The sequence below is a fragment of the Nyctibius grandis genome, chromosome 1 (assembly GCF_013368605.1).
Source record: "Nyctibius grandis isolate bNycGra1 chromosome 1, bNycGra1.pri, whole genome shotgun sequence".
Classification (NCBI taxonomy): domain Eukaryota; kingdom Metazoa; phylum Chordata; class Aves; order Nyctibiiformes; family Nyctibiidae; genus Nyctibius; species Nyctibius grandis.
The window spans coordinates 41503137-41518584 of record NC_090658.1 but is presented as its reverse complement, the minus strand read 5'-3'; the positions used below and the strand labels follow the sequence as shown (position 1 = coordinate 41518584).

Here is a 15448-nt window from a genome sequence, read left to right as displayed (position 1 = left end):
GAAAGCAGAAAAAGTGTAAGGGCAATGAATCAACAACACTCTTGCAGCTGAAAACCAACTTCATAGTAATTTCCATTGTTTCTGACATTTTGTTTAAGAGGTAATAAGTTCCAGAGTAGTAAGAACATTTTTCTGTATGCATAAAGGCCTGAGTCTTTTTTTAATTTTTTTTTTAATAAGCTTCCAAAACTTCAAAATTAGCTCACATCCCAGAAGAAACAAGCTCATGCATTTCGGAACAAATCAGATATAGGCATTTTATTTCAGTCTGTGAAAATCTAAAACAGAGCAAACAACTGCTTCAGACAAACAGGAACAACTTTTCTGAAATTTAGTGAGAAATGGATCCTTTTACCTAACAGTAACACTGAATATGCTGCTTAGGTTATACGCATATTTTAAATATAATGCATATTAGATACTTTTATACATTTCAAATACATGCTTAAATCTGCGTTTGCTAATATATTACCTAAAATCTTACAAGAATGCAGCGCAAGAAAATCTTCTTCAACCATTTACAAAGCCTACTTCTGAAATAAATAAAATTTGGACCTTTTTATTCTGCTGCAAGGTATAATCATGGCAACGTATGAAAAGAATTGGAAATTACTGCATTTGGGTGTCCAGAACTAAGGCTGCAGGCAGATGCATAGTAGGACTTAAGAGAAAAATGTTAAAACATTGCCTCATATTACTGGCAAGAAAAACTAAGAAGTGACAAAGATAAAGAGGTGTTCAGATCTGGGACACTGCTTTATGCCATTTCTTCATCAGGATGGCTCAAACTCTTGGTAAGATGACCATTGTCTCATGCAGTTGTTTAGAGTTCTGTAAGTGTATTTGCAGAAACCATTTGATCCAGCTTCTTCCAACTGCTGAGCACATCACCATGGCAGCAAGATAGGAAAGCTACTCCCACACCAGTGAGCCAAACAGAGCCAGGGCTCATTCTCTAGCCCCTAAGAGCAGGGGATTTAACCCAGCATGGCTCGCAACACTAGCGTTCTTTTTCCTCCCAAACCAGGATAGCTGCTGCCATTCTACTCACTGGGAACAGTCCCAAGCCCATATTTTGGGCCATTTTGTAGCAACAAGCATCCTAGCTACCACGCAGTATAAACGATTTCATGCCATTGCTTCAGGGAATAACTCCCATCTTATTGCTGCATCGCCATGCAAGCAGCAGAACAACTCTCTGTAGTCGGGTCCAGGGTCACTGGACCAGCAAGGACCACAGTAGCCTTCAAGGCCGGGCCAGCACACATGGAGGTAGAAAGAGATGCTGCATTAACAGAGTCCACAGTACCTCTATCACACACGTCGTAACTCATAAAACAGACCTAAAAACGTTTTAACCAGCTTAAAACTTAAAGGCCAAAAACTATATAAAATCCATACCATATCAAAAATTGTATAGTATCACAAGGGGGGGTGGTGGGGGTGGGGAAGGCAGGTGCCACAGATGCCATAAGTTCCTTCACTACCAGGAAATTGTACAGTACCCATTTCTAGGTGGTTGTGTTCAAGGAATACAGAAAGGGGAGGCCAAAATAATTCTGAATGGATCCTCCTAATCTAGCTTTAATTGCCATTCCACATTAATTTGGGGAACATATTCAAGGCTTTTTGACTTCTGTGTGGTAGCTGAAATTTGTACAAAGTTTAAATCCCTGTTTTTTCAGTTCTGCATGTGTACAGCTTTGTCAAGTTCTGCAGTTTGACTGACCGCTGCTCACTATGAGCAGCACAAAGGTAGTACCACTAGTAAGACCACTGCTATTCTACCAGCACTAAAATAAAGACAGAACTGCACAAATCCAATTTTCTGCTCTTATTTACACAGATCCTTTATATTATACATTTGTCTTTGACAATTATAATGGATTAGTTATTTCACTTTTTCTTAAGTACCAGCTTAACTGTATGGTTGCAAATAGTGTAGGGGACCTTTTACATCCACACACAAAGAAAGAAGAAACTGTGACAATAGTATTTTTTCTTTGAACTAAGGATAGCACAAAATATTAAATAAAACAAAGCAAAACTTCCAAGTTTATGAGTCTCCTAACCTTACATTTTTAGTCACAGGTCTGAAGGGTCAGGTAAAGACCATTTAAAAAAATTTATACAGTTAGTAAGAAGGATTTTGAATTGGTTTACAGTTCATCTTGAAATTACTCTTGCTGAGTGGTGATTTTTGGATTGCTTTTAAATCTATATATTACATTAGAAATTAATATTTTAATATTGCTCAAATTGATGTTTATATTAGAAAGCAAAGAATAAAAAATAGCTACTGGCACCAAACAAGTCTTCCAAGCCTTTCTTTTGACAATGGTAATAAATCTTAATTTTCATGCACTAATGGCATATTGCGGGTAATTTTCTAATAGGCTTTTTCTAATTAAAATAGATTAGAACAGACCACGTCGCTGTTCTATTATACCTTCCGTGCATGCCTGTGTGTATGTGTGTGTGCATGTGCGAATAATAGCAGGCTTCTTGAAAGAATTCAAAATAGAAATGCTCACAGCATAGACAGACTAGAAGGAATCTGTTAGGTATGCTCTTCGGACTCTTGCATCGGTGGGCTTGGGCAGACTGTTTGCTTGACACTATATTGTTGCGTATCCCCTTGGCAAATGGGATCCCTCAGACCTTATCAGACCTATCCTCCTGCTTCCTTCAGTAAATGCCTAAAAACCCTCTGTGTTTAAGCTTCCAGTCTTCGACATTTAATTACAGAATACAGGGTCAGAAGGGATCTCTAAAGCTTATGTAGTCCATCTGTCCAAATACATGGTTAATTTATACAAATATTACTTATAACAGATATTTGTCCAACCTGTCCCTAAAAATCTCCAGTTGAAAGAGACCCTACAGTCTTCTTCAGGCAACTATCTCATGTGTTAGTACCTTATTGATGCCTAACTTAAGTCTCTTATGCTGCAATATATTTTTTTTCCTTCCCATACTTGCTGAAAATGGAGAACAGAGTATTTAATTCTTTCCTGCTGCAATCTTACATATTTGAAGACTTCTAGAGATGCTAAGAGGCCTGGGCCCAGAGCATCTATTAGCTTGACTGGACCTGTCAGAGGACAACTATGGCTAAGATTTCACTCTTAACAGTATGGAGATCGCTCTACTGTAAGCCCAGAAATTCTGTTTCATGAGAGAAAGATTTCTTCAGAGTTTATGGAAGACTGGGAAAGAAACTCCTGCAGGAACAAGGATTATCAAAAATGCCGCTATTTTCTATTTCATGAGCAAAATGCATTTCTTTCACCTGCCTCATCTAGCTTAAAAAATACCTGCATTAAAACAAATCCACCAAAACACTGCATTTACTAAAAAAAAGCATGGTATTTTTCATGCTGTTATACCCCTAGGTAGAGAGTGAGAAAAAGAGCAAAAGCCACACAATGGGTATGCTGTACAGTACTATTCAGACTAAATTTTAATCTGAGAAGGACCCTATCTGTTTGTTTATTACTAACAAAAAGCATAGTCTATGCCAGTTAAGGTTGCATCAGAGCCTGTGATAACCAAGCAGAATTGAAAAGGAGAGCAAGAAAAAGGCCTCCGTCTTTACTGCACTCCCGTTGCTCAAAAGCTGTTAGGAACACTTCAATGGTTCATAAAGCTTTCAGTTTCTTTGCAAACAATAGGTATCTCTGTAACACACTAAATTTAATCGGGAATTTACACTTCCCTCAACGCAGTACAAAAATGTCCTTCTCTCCCTGAACAGGAGTCACGAAATTGCAGTGCTGCATCTACTGAGAAAACTGAGCACATAAGAACATGTCATGGCTTTGAACTAGTGCTTCGGTTTTGTACCTATTTAAGGAATAAAGGAGGTAATATTTATACAGCATACTAATATGGAGTTCATATCTCCTTGTGAGAATCACAGAGGCTCTAGGAGGTAGGTTTCATGTCTTCTGTCATATCAGTAGTCTGCTCTTTCCTGCAATGTGTCTGAACACCAGTGTGAGAACAAAAGCACTCATCTTCAACACTAGTAACCTGTTCAACAGCTTACAAGTGGGGTTTTATGGTTTGCTACAGTACATTTACCAAAGATAGCAAGAAACTGGACTTCAAGAATTAGCAATCATTCTTGTATTAACCTGGGTTCTTAAAATCATTATGTGTGTTTATTAGAGGAAAACATATACAGTAACCATCTTCATTGCAGCCTTAAATCTCCCAGCTAGTATGATTAATAGCAATCAACACTTAAGTTCCTATTAAACAAAAATAGGAAGGAACTGACCCAAGAGTGCTAAGATAAGTTAAATAATTTCAGATTGGCTGGGCCTCCTGAGCTTCATCCTTGGATGTTTAAGGTACTAGCTGAGGCTAACAGAACTTTTAGCACTTACCTCTGAAAACTCAGGAGCATGAGTGAAGTATCAGAAGACTGGAAAAGGCAAAAATGTTACCCATATTTAAGAAAAAGAAGTTGGGAAATAATAAACTAGTTATTTTAACTTCAATCTCTAGAAAATACTTGAACAATTAAGTAATGAAGCTATTATACGTAAACACCTAGAAGATAAGAAATCTGTCAAGAAAAAGTCACATCAACCAATTTTGATTTCCATCTTTTAGTCACAAGCCCTGTTTATCCTGCTGGAGAAGCTGAAAACAACATATTCTTTGATCTTTAACAAAAACTTTCTTACAAACCACAGAAACTATGTCCAGATTAATATAGGAGAGGTATAAAGCTGGTTGGAATATCATGCACATTGAAAAAATGGAAAGACATTTTTAAAAAGATGCAGAGGATTCTCCTGTGTATCTGTTTTTGTTCATGTCTTCATTAACAATCTAAATTATGGACTAGAAATTAAATGTCCTTATTACATTTTCAATCAAAACCAAAGCAGTGCAAATTGAAAGCATGCTGGAAGACTAGAATAAAATTTCAAAATGTTCTTGCCAATTTAGGGGGTATGTTGAGAAAAATGGGTTAAAATCCAATTAAGGAAAAGACCTACCAGCAGGTAGGAGCAATCAGTTACACAGATACAGTAACTGAGAAACCATTAGGAAAAAGAATAACCAAAATGATTAAGAGGCTGGAGCAGATGCTTTAGGAAAATAGACCAAAAAAGGGTAGGAGTCTGTAGTTTGGAGAGGAGAAGAAATATGACCAAGGGGTACAAAATCATCACAAGAGCATTGAGTACAGTGAAGGCAAAATTATTCTTCACCAACTACCACAATACCAGAAATAGAGGATGTTTATTGAAACTTGTAGGAGTTAAGTTTCAAAAAGATAAAGTACTTTTTTATGAAGTTGATATTAAGTGTCTGGAATTTGTTGCCACGGGAGGCTGTGTAAGCAAACAGCAGCAGCAGGTTTAAATAGAGATTAGCCAAAGCCTTCAAAAACATGTTCAGAGCAGATGCTAGAGAAAACAAGCAGGGATGTGCCCTTTAGTAGAGGTGATGTGGGACATGCTGTTGCACTGTTAGACATACGGTACAGGACTAGATATGCCATGGGTCTGAGCAGTAAAATATATTTTCTACACTCTTAAATTGTTTCCTTTTTCCACAGAAGGACCTACAAGTTATAGCAGAGTACAACCTGAACATGAATCAATCATGTCACGCTATTGCGCTGACTTACATTTCTACATCCTGGTATAATGTTTGTACTGCATACCAGGCAAAACAGAACTTTAATCTCTACTTCAAGTTGGCATATTTTGTTCACCTTTCAAGACTGAATGGAGACAGTTTAGAGAAAAATCAACAATAAATATTTAGTCTTATAGTTACCCACAGAAAAAAGAGAATCAATAGTTAATTCTTCAAACAACATTCTTTAAGTTCAGCATTTTCCAAGAAAACAAGGCATATGAAGTCACACTGTCTGCCCGGCAGTCCCTGTCTGCTCAGTTTCTTTTGAACCTGTATTTGAAATAAAGATTTATAGAAATATAATTATCTCAGACATTTTACAACATCCACCATGTAGGTAGACTTCGCTGAGAAAGGCCCTAATAAGTGCCTCTCTGAGGGGGGAAAGATGGTCCAAAGTTTTGTCTTCTAGAACACACAGAGCTTAGCACCATGCAGCCTCATGGAGACAGGGGTGGAAGAAATTACTGCTGCAGTGGTATATAGAGGGGTTGCGGGCCCTGAGCATGCTCTTGCAGTGAAGCAGCTGCACTGGTTTCACTGGTCACTGAACAAATGTTTGATCCAACAGGTCAGGCATATAATACATGGACAGACACGTTACTATAAATAGAAAATCAATAAACTACTTTGGAAGAAATCCAAGGCTTTAGGGAGTTATTTATCTAAACCCCTTCCACGCAAAGTGCTATATTACAGAAAGCTATTAACATTCAGAATATGAGCTCTATAAGAAGAAAGGGTTTCCAGCACATGACCAGCTAACCTCTAATGCATTCTGTTGACCAGAATTAGCACAAGAGGAGGAGTGAAAAGCCTGAATACATTTCATGTGCCATTCTTCTGGAATTGGGCCCTGACTTCTCAATATGATATATAGACTCGGTCTCCAGCGTAATAGTTTGGCAATGCCAAAAAAAGACCATTGTCTACCCTAAAAATAACAGTCTACGCAAATCCAGTGTCTCCTGCAAATGAAAAAAAAGAAGTATTGAGCAATCTGAACCTCTCCTGAACAACCAATTCGGAGTGCTATTAATACCTCATCAGTAAAAACCACTGTAAATAGGATTTCTATATCCCGATATCTCTTTATACACCTTTAAACCCAGACCCTCTAAGTAAGGACTCTTATCACAGCTAGCATTAGACCCAATACTCCATCACAAATTTTGCAAGTAAAAATTGCTGAGCTAGAGAAAGCTATAATCAATTTCTTTTTGGATCAACACTTCACCATATAATAAAAAGACAAAGTACGTTTAGAAAAACCAACTGAAACAAAAAAAAACAAACCCAAACGCCAGAACTGATGGCAACAGTATTGGATTAATGTTTTGGGATGACCCACGAAAGAAAGATCTTAAAGTAGGGAGAAGAAAACAAATGAGAAGAGGGAAAAAAATGGTGTCCAATACGGGGAAAAAAAACCAACAGAAGTCCATGGTTCACAAAGGAAGAACTGGGAAAAAAAAAAAAAAAGGAAGGAACCAGAAAGGTAAGAAAGAATGAAGGGAAAAAATCATAAAAGATAGAAGCAAGAAGTAGACAGAAAAGCTGACAGGACTAGAAGTAAATATAAAATTGAAAAGATACAAAAAAAAAAAATAAGAAAAAAGGTAAAATAATTCAGATTAGCACCTGAGAGTCTACAAGCCAAAACACTGCAGCTAAAAAGTGTTACTAATACATATACACATACAGTGCTTAACTTTATATATTAGATCTTTTATGTACAGATAAGAGACCTTCTATATACAACTTTAGTTCACAAATATAATTAAAAACTGAACTCAGCTCTCTTCAGAAATCAGGTGAAACAGCAAATAATTACTGAGCAAAAAAACATTTAAAGTTCTATTATTTCCCATCAAGAACTGGTTCTTACAAGGCAGCATTTTGAGAAAGAATGAAATTAATAAATACATCAAGATATAAGCTATTTAGTATCTTTCAGAACAGTCCATTTAAGATCAGTTATAATCATCGGAGGACAGCTGGCTGGGGGCATCTAGCAGATGATACAAAGACTGGCTTATAGTCTACAAATCCAGGTATCAGCAAGCACTGTGGTTGTCTGATTGCCAGCAGAAAATGCTCTTTGCAATTTTACACCCTTTATGTATCACTCTGGAGTCTACAGCATAACAAGCCAAGGAGTTAGAAAGCTCCAAGTAGTAGCCCCACTTCCCTCCACACCTAGTTTAAATTAGATGTTGATAGTCTTAACTCCTAATAGAAAACTAGACTGAAATGTCAGAATCTCCTACAAATCAGAATCCTCTGTGGACACTGAACAAGAAACTGCAGTAACTTGCTATACTGCATCTGCCTCGAGCTAGCAATTCTCTTGCTTTCATAATCAACAGAAAACAAATAATAGTCTACATTACTACTATCTTTTTCACACTTTGTTTGAATTGATCACAATCCCATTTTTCTACTAACCCTAACCCATGAATTTCTTAAATCTCTTCTGGAATGAACTGTTCATTGTACACTTTTAATCTAAAGATTAGTCATGTTTCTACTAAAGTGAAATGAAACATTTTAAATTATAAAGAAGGGGAAAACGACACTTTTCTTAGTTGCTGGTGAAGCATGCTCAAAACTTTTCCCCTTAGACATTTCAAACTTATTTTAAACATCTCACCAAAAAAGGAAGGACGTCCCACATTTGAAGTAATTGAAGTCATACATTTAACACGTATTTCAGGTTTTATTTCCATTTGGTCACCTTTGAACGCCAAAATGAGTTGGAGCACTGAAGTATCAATTCGGCTACAATGACTCTAGGTGATTTCACCCCACTGTATTAGACCAGTCTAATACACGTTGCTCTGGCAGCACAATTCTGTCCCAAACTACGCAGTACAGCAGTAACTATAGGACAGCTTTAGCTCTTCAGGTAAGGCTCCTAAAGGAGCAAAATGTAACAGCTATAAAGGTTCTAAATTTTAACATCAGCCCTGTCATGCTATTAAGGCATATTTCAGCCTAAGGACAATCTGTTGAGATGGTAACATCCAGCAATTCAGAACACTTTAACGGTCTGAATCCAAGAAAAGAAGCATTTGGGGACAGAGGACAGGACGAGGTGTGCTCTGGCTAACTATGGTATTTAGCATCGCAACATCAAAGGATTTGAGGTTACCTGACAGAGGGGATCAGCAAAATGTTGAGCAGCAATAAACAAACTTTTATGTGCAAAGGACCTTTTAGGAGAAAATACAGTAAGCCTAACAATGTCAGTGCAAGTATGTCCATGACAGATCATTCCATATCAATTTGGCATCCAAAAAGCACCTAAACATCTTTTTTGGGTCTTACCCATACCTGCATGTCCTGGTTTGGACTAAAACAGAACCAATTTTCCTTTCAGTGATTTTTACTTTCAGCTAAGTTTCTTCTAAGTAACTGCACTTTCTGAAACTAACTCCATGTTTTGCAGACAGTGTCTGCTTCTCGGATTGGTAATGCTCAAAGTTTATAGTTATCACTGAGGCACCGGTAGGGATGTTATGCAGAAAGGCTCTTACTGTACTTATTCTTAGAGAAACCAAGGTCACTGCTAAATTCCTCACTGCTTATGAGTGAAGAGCCATAAGAAGGGTTGCACCTCCAGGGAGGAGCGGACAGGACAGGTGACCCAAAATTGACCAACGAGGTATTCCATCCCATACACGTCATTCTCAGTTTAAAGCGGGGGGATCACAACAGTCTTGCTCTCTTCTTGTACGGCCGGTGTCCAAAGAGGACTCTGTCTGTTTTTCTCCTGCCCTTGACCCAAGTCCATGTGTTCCTGAATCCAGTTCCTGCCCATCGCTGGGCCCAGTCTGGGCCTTCCCAGAGCCTGCCCTACAGCACCAGTGGCAATGTGATTGCCATTGAGGGAGCTCGATCTTGGTTTTGTATATATTTGTATATATTTAATTATTTCCATTATTATTATTATACTCTTTTTCATTGTTATCATTTATTAAAACTGTTTTAACTTTCCAACCCATAAGTCTCTCTCCCTTTTCTCTTTTCCTTCCCCTTTTGAGGGGAGAAAGGAGTTAATAGAGAGCGTCTGCCACCAGTTTAATAGCGAGCCCAGTCTTAAACCGTGAGACTGTGTCATGTTCCCTGAAATCAGTGAGCATTTGGAATGTAGATTATGGTTCCAGGACAGTTATTAAATGTATATTTTTTTGTGTGTGTGTGTGTGTATATTCTTAAATATATATATTTATAAACACAAACAGACACCCCATATATATAATAATGACTGTTAAGAGGTAACACAGATCTGTTTCTAAATCACAAGGAAAAATTAGTAGTATGTTAGATTCAGTTATATATGTTTATTTGCGAAGGCAGACGGGACTACATACAGATGAATACACTGATTTAATACTTGTGATCTCTAATTTACAAATGGTAATGCCTCTGTTATGTTTAAAAGTAACTATAATTTCTTTTAGTACTTTAGTAACCATGGGGAAAAAATACTAGTGACATAGTTAAGTAACCTATAACTTGCTGACAGCACAGCATCAACTACAAAAATCACTTTTCTTTCAAAAAAAGTGTTTTATCTAACAATGCTGCTAATAAAGCTTTAAGATAAAATAAATTAAATTTAAATGTCACAAAGAAATTTTTTTCCCAGTGTTTCCATATGTCATTTTTGGCACATTAAATGATCCTATGTACAGTCAGCTCAAGCTTCTTGCACACAGCCTTTCATTGTTTTTCTAAGATTCTTTCAAAAAGAGGCAAGAGAAAAAGAAAAAGACTAAAAATAAGAAATTGTGGCTACTGGCACATAAACAGCATCAGGGGGGCTGTTAGACACAAATTTGAGCTCAAGTGCAGTTCTGTAGCATAAAAAACTCACCACTCTACCTGAAGTATGTGTTTTCTTAGCCAAATTAACAAGGCAAAATACATCACCTTAAACTTTTTCCACTGAGGTTTAAGCATTTCATCCTACAATTGGGACAGGCAATAGTGCACGTGCCACCTATTACAGCAACATCACTTTAAGTCCTGGTAAAGCAATCATTCTACAACCAAAGGCAGGTGGTGCAACTGAACCTGGAGGTACTAACTCAGTTTGTTAGATGAATCATAAATTGCCAGTTTCCCTTTCATAAAGTGTAAAAAGCAAATTAAAAATATTTCAAGGAAAATATTTAAGGAAAAAGTTTTATTAACACTATTATAAATGGACACAAGTTCATGAAATGAAATTATCTCATATGGGAAGTGTTTATTTTTAGCTCATTCTGATTTTCTAACTACACTGTGAGTACATGTTGAAATAATAGATTTGCCATTCGGCCAAGCAAGTTAATTCCATTGTCACAGAGAACACAACCAATGTGACATTCACAATAGGAATTATATTCTACTTTAAAGAGAGATAAAGGAAAATAAAGAGAGGCTTATGATCCATAGCTAATCAGAGATATAAAGGTAAACTAGTTAATTATAGTGATTAAGTGTATCTGATCTATGCTTTCTTTCTTAAGACAGGCTTGAGAGATAATTTAGTTACCGCGGTTTTTTATCCCATAAAATTCTGTATTTTAATTAAATGACAGTATTCATAACTTTTAAGTAATTCTACTTGATGGATAATTCCTTCACTTGCTGGAAAATATGTAATATTATGAGTAAAGATGGGACTGCTGTATTGACTTTGGCTTCTGGGAACTCAAAATTATATACACAAAAGTGATCCCTACTATCATTTCTGGAAATAGGAAACAAAGATCATTCCTTGCCTGCCCAAAGCTTTGAAGAAATTCCCTACATCAGGATCCCTGAATTTCTGCAGAAAAAGAACAAGAGACAAAAATATCCCTCCTTGGCATCTGACACTCATCTATGATTCCAAATGACACTTTTTACTGTGAAGAGAGGACTGAAGAGTAAGATGTCACCAAGAGCAGCACCATCCCCTACGCTGCATGCAAAGCTCCAACGTGAAGAAAGCCAGGCTGGAAGTATCCAGATTCACATGCATCCCACAAAGGCAGCTGACTCTCCTTGGAGGGTGCCCCAGGGGCTCTGCTTTGCTGACTTTGACCAAGAGGGACATTCCAGTTGTTTTCTGGTTTTTTTTTGGGGGGGTGGGAGGAGGCGTTCTTGTTTTTTTTAAATGAAAGCACTTCCTAGCAAAGCAGGAATGATTTAGGTAAGAAAAAAAAATCATTTCCTTAAAGTTTTCAATGACTGGAATGTCTGGTGCTAGCTATTTATAATAACTGTTAGTAATAAGTCTTATTGATTCAAAAATATTTGGTCAGAAAGACTTTCCCTGAATCACAGCAAAACAACAAAGATTTGAATATTTACAATGAGAATAAATTTATAAGCACACATGAATATATAACAAGCAAACAAAATAAGAGAGCACCAAGGGAAAAAAGTCAATAAACAAACAGCAACAGTCCTTTAAGACCTCCAGTCTTCTACTTCCCTCTACCATAATCTCTTTCTGTCTGAGATCCATTACAGTGTTCTCAGTACACCTCCTTGTTGTAGGAGTATTCTTCCTACCCCTAGTGGAGTTGACACACACCATTATGCATGGAAGAGAGAAAGAGAAGAGCATCAAGTAAATTGGCCAAAGTAAATTGTTCCTGGATGCCCTCTTCTTTTACTGTTTCAACTATATTTACCTTCTCCTCCTTCCCTGCTCCACCAAACAGCAAAATAATTCATCGTCATGGTCTCACTCCCACTAACAAGCCCCCACTCTATTCTGCCATCTTGCATGTTTCTCTCTTCATACAGTGCAGAGAAAAGTCCACAAAAAGAACACCAGGTTTCACAGCCAGTAGAAGATAACAGGTATCTTGAGGGGAGGACAAAAAATCAGCACCAGTGGATTCCAGTTTTGATATAGTCGAAGAGATTTGTTTTCTAGAGAGTGCTGAAACTGTGTTCCTACACCAGCAGACCACAGAACTACTCTACTCTGATTAACTTTTCACCTCTCGCTGGAATTACCAGATAGCTCTTCCACCAGCAGCCACACTCCCTGCTGTTAGCCCGTCCCGTGCTGCCTTATCTCCATATTAATAAGGTCAGAATCCTTCCTGTATGTTGGGATATGAAGGTGTCCTGATTTACAGCCTTTTGTCAGGTTTTGTTTCTCTGCTGTGTTTTTCTTATGTATTACCTTTTTGGAAAAGGTTTTGTCCTACTCTTTTCTTAGTCTAATAATATATTATAGTATTATTCTACTGAATTGCGCTCGCTGCCTATTGGTCTGTTATTTAGTCAAAATATTTATTTTTGTTACTCTGTTGACATGAGAAATAAATCAGTTCTTTAAAATAATAATTTCCGTAACATTATACATAAGGATAATCTATGAACATGGTAACTGACTAAACATACATTAAAAAAATGTTAGCTTGGCTTCCTATATTTTCTGGTTTGTCTTTGATTGTTTTTTGTACCTAAGTCTTTGAAAATCCAGATAAAATAGAGCCCAGTTATATAAAACATTTAACTTTGCTAGGCGGCAGAGAATCTGCTCTTTCCCTCAAAGCATCATTAATTTCCATGACACCTGACATGAAAATCTCTTGAAGACCTCCATCTGTCTATTACATATCATTTAACTTCTAAATTGGCTTAGAAGTTGCCAAGAACGAAAAAGATGCATGCACATGAATATACATTTTTACACATACAGCTTTGACCACAAAAGTCTCAGTTTAATAGGAAAACAGTCCTAAAGATTAAATATGATATCCAATATATATTACTGTTATGGTTAAAAAATATATAAAAATATCCATACAGGTACATGGTTGTTCCCATGAAAACCATTGAGTGTTCTGGCCTACCTGAATTTGCATCTAGTTTTATTATTGTTTTAAATTAGATAATCACTACAGATTTTTTAAATCATTGCCAATTTGGAATTTTAATCATTCTGTAACATAAAACATGGAATGACACTGCTGTGAAGTTCTGGCTTCTTATTCTCAGTTCTGTAGCAGAGGATCCCAATAAAGTAAAAAAATGGAGAGAGATGAAGACGAACCTTGAATACAAAACAGTCACCACAGCAATTTGACATGGTGGAGGCACATGTCCCTCACTGATGCTTCAATGTTCCTGAAAGGAGAAGAGGTGTATTGCACCTCACCAACAGAAGTGATGATGTATCAGAGAAAGTTCCAGGAAAGAGTAACTGCATGCCAGAGTGTCTCACTAAACATTATCACTTTTCATCCTACTGTGAAGTCCAGTATTTTTCTGGGGCCTTTTTTTTTTTCTTCCTTTTCTTTTTTTGACAACAAACTTCATTGGGAATACTCTCTTAGGAGGAAAAGAAACTAAATTGTTTGGAATAAAAGCCTCTTATGGCAGACTATCAACTGAAGGAACTTATTTTGGGCACAGGTTTGTGCTCACAATACCTTACAAGCCCTTTCTAAACTGCAAAATAAAGTGCAGCTTAATTTTTCAGTTAAACATCAAGACCCTAACACAGCAAAAGTATCTAGAGAAAGGTAGAGAGATTTATCTGGGAAATCTCAGTCTCTGGATGACAGCTTCATGGCCAATTTAAAAATAGCAGTAATTTATTAGAAGCTCTTTATCAAAAAAGTAGCCATATTGTTAAGTTTATAAAATTCACACAGACATCAGCATCTCATCTACCTCATTGTCAGAAATTTTCATATAATAAGGTTCCAGGGGTCTCAAAATACGGAAGTTTGATCATTTCTCAGAAAGCAGCAAAATGCTAAATAATTTCTAGCATTTTGGAAGTAATTTGAGATATGTAGATCTTACACGGTCATATTATATTCATTTTCATTTTAAGTTTTCTCCTGAAAGCAACAGCTGTAAAACACATGCACAGTGTACCTATGAAAGCAAGCTTAGAGTCTAAACTAAACTGCTTAAGGCCAAAATGTATTTTACATGAATAAAAACCAATACAGTGTCTATTGTGTATTCTGGTAAAATAATAAATGAAATTCAAGTAAAATTAGGCACACATTTGCTTTCTGAATGTATAACATTTTAATGAGTATAATTTTAAGCAATGCACATGGATACTCTACTATTCACAATAACAAACTCAGATAATATAGGTTGATAACATTTCCAGATTGCACTGCATCACCATGTGTCCCTGTACATACTTCTTGAGACAACAGTTGTTCTCATAATTCTTAACTTACAGATTCCCTCCGTATAGGAAAAGTAAGCCTAACGGCAACAGGCTTGCTTTTCTTAGTTTCCTAGCCATTTATAAAGAAAATTAATATGTCCACTGGTATAGATACACTATGTATGTACTTCTTCCGGAGCACATTCAAAACAAACTATTTTGATTCTTTCTGAGGTAATATACAATATCAGAACAAGACATGACAGAGTTACTGCAGAAGCTATATGAAAGGTTCATACTATCAGCTAATTGATGCTCCATGTTCATGTCTATGTAGATTTTATTTCTAAATTAGTATTTATTCCCATAATAATCTATTAAGAGATTTCCACAAAAATTGTTACAGAAAGCATTGCTTCACAAACAAAAAAAAGTTTGGTTTATTGACATGCACTGAATGAATTAATGGTAGCCAAGCAAATTAATAGATATCTTTGCTGGCATTTGTAAGAAAGATGCACATATACACATATATGTCCTACAAAGCTTATTTCTGGGCAAATGCCATTGTATATCAAAAGCATAGAATAATAGTTCCCGTGGGCATGAACCGTGACAAAACTCATACCATGTCTCCTGCCCTGA

At 36.6% G+C, this 15448-nt stretch overlaps 1 protein-coding gene across 1 annotated transcript in view; it reads right to left on the bottom strand.

Annotated features, from left to right (window-relative positions):
• The window catches only part of PLD5 (phospholipase D family member 5), a 208913-nt gene that overhangs the window by 125776 nt on the left and 67689 nt on the right, over positions 1-15448 (bottom strand). The gene's annotated exons all lie outside the window — the stretch shown is intronic.